The following is a 4,491-nucleotide window of genomic DNA, read 5'->3' as shown; positions in this document are numbered from 1 at the left end:
GGGCTTTAAAACTCTTGACTAGCATCCTGGAAGCGAGTCTTCCACTACCAGCCTTCAGATGAAGATGTAGAAATCTCAGCTCCTGCACCATGCCTGCCTGGATGCTGCCATGCTCTCGCCTTGATGATACTGAACTGAAAGCCAGCCCCAATTAAATGTTGTCCTTATAAGAGTTGCCTTAGCCGGGCGTGGTGGCGCACGCCTTTAATCCCAGCACTCGGGAGGCAGAGGCAGGCGGATTTCTGAGTTCGAGGCCAGCCTGGTCTATAAAGTGAGTTCCAGGACAGCCAGGGCTATACAGAGAAACCCTGTCTCGAAAAGAGTTGCCTTGGTCATGGTGTCTCTTCACAGCAGTAAAACCCTAACTAAGACAACTAGTTAAAAAAAAATTGTGTGGGGCTGGTGAGATGGCTCAGTGGGTAAGAGCACCGACTGCTCTTCCAAAGGTCCGGAGTTCAAATCCCAGCAACCACATGGTGGCTCACAACCACGAGATCTGACACCCTCTTCTGGTGTGTCTTAAGACAGCTACAGTGTACTCACATATAATAAATAAATAAATCTTTTTAAAAAATTAAAAAAAAATTGTGTGTGTGTGAGACACACACGGAGGGGGTGGAGGAGGGGAGGGATTGAGTCTTGGTAGGCAAGCTTTCTCCACTAAACTACATTCCCCATTCTGGCTCAGAGGCCAGTCTCACCTCTAGCACTTATGTGATAGCTCACAACCATCTGTAACTCCAGTTCCAGGGATCAACCCCCTCTTCTGACTTAAGCAGTCACCAGGAACACACATGGTGAACAGGCAAATTGACAAACCAGCCTGCCTCCATCTTAGGCTTCAAAGCCATCTCATAGTAAAGACGAACGAGGCTCATGTCTGTTTGTGATTAAACCTGTTTCTCAAGGATTGGGCTATGTCCCACCCATGACCTGTCCCAGGCAGGACACAGTAACCATGTCTTTGTTTCAAAAAAAAAATTATATATATATATATATATATATATATATATATATATGTAAATAACTAAAACCAATTTACAACCCTACCTTTGTTTGGAAAGGTTGTTATGACTGCCTTGCAACATCCCCTTGCCACCATGGCTGTGTTTCAGGTGGTCATCATGACTAACTTGCCCTGCTCTGTTCTGCTCCCATAACCTTGCCTATTTTGCCTGCCAAGTCCCCCATTTGGAAACCCCTACCCCTGATCTATAAAGACCTATCTTTCAGATCCAATGCTGATGTCTGGAATTCTGCCTTAGGGGGAAGCAGCCTGTGTACACCAATAGAAAAGTTTTCTTTGATTATTTACTTGCTTTAATTAATGAATTTGGCCATGATTTGTGTCCGTGGTCTTTCCCCTCGAATTTTTGAGATTAAAATCTATGCAAGCAAAACACCCATACACCATCTTTTGTTGTTTTTTTTTGTTGTTGTTGTTTTTGTTTTCCAGACAGGGTTTCTCTGTATAGCCCTGGCTGTCCTGGAACTCACTTTGTAGACCAGGCTGGCCTCGAACTCAGAAATCCGCCTGTCTCTGCTGGGATTAAAGCCATGCTCCACCACGCCCATCTTTTTGTTTGTTTGTTTTGTTGTTGTTGTTGTATATACCATCTTTTGTTTTGCATTTCAAGACAGGGTTTCTCTGTGTCGCCCTGGCTGTCCTAGAACTGGATCTGGAGACCAGGCTGCTCTCAAACTCGGAGATAACCCTGTCTCTGCTCCTGAGTGCTGGGATTAAAGGTGTGCAACCACCACCTCCTGGCTTTACACACCTTTTCTTAAAAATTAGATCTTATGCCAGACATGGTGGTGCAAGGCTTTAATCCCAAAACTTGGGAACCAGAGACAGACATAGCTCTGTGAGTTCAAGGCTAACTTGGTCTAAATAGTGAGTCCAGGACACAAACAAACAGTACTACATAGAAAGACTCTATTACAAAACACACACAGAGAGACACACACACACCGAGAGAGAGAGAGAGAGAGAGAGAGAGAGAGAGAGAGAGAGAGAGAGAGAGAGAGAGAAAGTAAATGATCTTTATATAAAAGAAAATCATCATGGATGCATCTGGGTAACTGTGAGTCCTGACCCTACCGACCAAGTGCCCACTTCTCTACTTTCAATCCAAGAAGAGCAGCCCTGACCTTAACTGACAATTTTACTGTTTCATCTCACTGGCTGGTCAGGAACTCACTATGCAGACCAGGCTGGACCCAACTCATGAAGATATTCCTGCCTCTGCCTCTTGAGTTCTGGGTTTTGAAAGTATGTACCACCAGGCTTGGTGGCGCACGCCTTTAATCCCAGCACTGGGGAGGCAGAGGCAGGAGGATTTCTGAGTTCGAGGCCAGCCTGGTCTACAGAGTGAGTTCCAGGCCAGCCAGGGCTACACAGAGAAACTCTGTCTCAAAAAACAAAACAAAAAACCAAACAAACAAAAGTATGTACCACCATGCCCAGCTTAATGGACATTAAAAAACAAACAAACACTTTTAAAGCATGTGACCCAGGGTATGGTGTCCAGCTCAGTCCCAGGCTCCTTCCATGCTGCCTTCCCACACAGTAGGCCTGGGCAGGAAAACTGGCAGGTACAGAGGAGACTGGCTTTGTTTTCTTTTTAAAATCCGTGGTGTTGGGGTAGAACCCAGTGCCTCAGAAGTGGAAGGCAGATGCCCTTCAACTACACTACATCCCCAGGTCCTTGGCACCTGGGTTTGGGATTTCTACCTTTTGGTTAGGTGGGCTCCATCACTTCTAGGCTAGAGGGTCAGAGAGCAAATGACAGGAGGTGGAGGGAGGCAAACTCACCTCCAGCCCTGGAAGCGGAAGAGAGGGGAGTGAGCCAGGTCCTCCATTCACCCTGGAAGGTGTACCCCCAATGGCCTAAGAGTCTCCCATCAGACTCCGCCTCCTCAGGGTCACTTATTCACCTCCCGATTGCCCAAGCTGGAGTTAGCCTTTCTATACAAGGCTCTTTGAGCACCAGTCAGCGTCTGAACTGCAGCTGTGCATGGGAGTCGGCCTGGCCTATGACCACCTCTTAGACTCATCTGGAGTTTACAGAGTTCCCGGAGACTCGGGACAATCTGCATACTCACATGAGTCCCGTGACCCTCCAGCATGTCTAGAATGATGATTAGCCAGCAGTTCTACTTGTAAGCTGGGAGCAAGAAGGCTAGTTTGAAGAGGGAATAAGAGGGCTGGCAAAAAAAGAGCCAGGAATTCGATGCTGTTAAAGGTGAGGGCTGGCTAGATGGCTCAGCAGGTAAGGGGGTTTGCTGCCAAGCCTAATACCCCAAGTCTGATCCCTGGGGCCAGTTCCCAGTGGTTGTCCTCAGATGGCCATAGGCACAAGAGAAAACAAAATGGTAAATTGTTAACTGTTGCCTGGTTTTGCTTTTGGATTATTTTACATTATGCTAAGCCAGGTATGTTAGGTATTAAGAGTGTCTTGGTCACCTTTCCTGTTGTACCAATAAAATGCCCAGATAAAGCAATTTAACGGGAAAGGATCTACTTTGGCTCTCAGTTTGGGGGTACTGATCACCATGGTGAGGAGTCTTGGAGTCAGGAGCCTGAGAAGCTGGTCACACCTCATCTGCAGAGATTAGCTATCAACATCCCAGTTAGGGCGTGCCCCACCCCACCTACTCTCCATAATTCTTCCCAGACATGCCTAGAGGCTGACCCACTCCAGATGATCCCTGGCAGGCATGGCTAGTGGCTCATCTCTTTGGTGATTCTAGTAAGCATGATGAACAGATGCATAAAATTGATAGATATGATATTTGAAAATGATACAAAGTCTACTCCTACCTGCCTTTTTCCAGTCAATCATTTCCAGGCTTCTCTTTAGCCTATATCTTTTATTTGTGTAAAAATGAAAATATGTCAGGAATTTTCTACCCTTTGTGCTCCAAAGGTAGCAGCATGGTGTATACTTGACTTTGTGGCTTGCTTATTCCCTGGATATATTTTCTTTTTTCTTCCTTCCTTTCTTCCTTCCTTCCTTCCTTTTTCTTTCTTTCTTTCTTTCTTTCTGTTTGTTTTTCGAGATAGGGTTTCTCTGTGTAGCCCTGGCTGTCCTGGAAATCCACCTGCCTCTGGCTCCCAAGTGCTGGGATTAAAGGTGAGTGCCACCACTACCTGACGGTGTATTTTCATATCAGCAGATATAGTTCTGCTAGGCATGCTGGCTCAAGCTATTTCTCTAATACTGGGAAGACTGAGGCAGGAGACTCATGAGTTTACTGCTCAGGCTACAAAGGGAGAGCCTGTCTTGAAATTAAAAAAAAAAAAAAGTTCTTTCTTATACTGTGTAGGCAACATACTGATCTAGAAAGGGGGATATTATATACAGTTTCTGGTTTTCATTTTCCTTAGGGTTTTCTTTCCCTTTTAACCCAATTTATTTATTCACATACTCATTATGGTTTTCTTTTTCTTTTCTCTTTTTCTTTTTCTTTTTTTTTTTATAATAATTA

This window comes from Mus caroli, chromosome 6 (genome assembly GCF_900094665.2).
Source record: "Mus caroli chromosome 6, CAROLI_EIJ_v1.1, whole genome shotgun sequence".
NCBI lineage: Eukaryota > Metazoa > Chordata > Mammalia > Rodentia > Muridae > Mus > Mus caroli.
The sequence above is the reverse complement of the archived record's forward strand: the minus strand, read 5'-3'. Positions refer to the sequence as shown.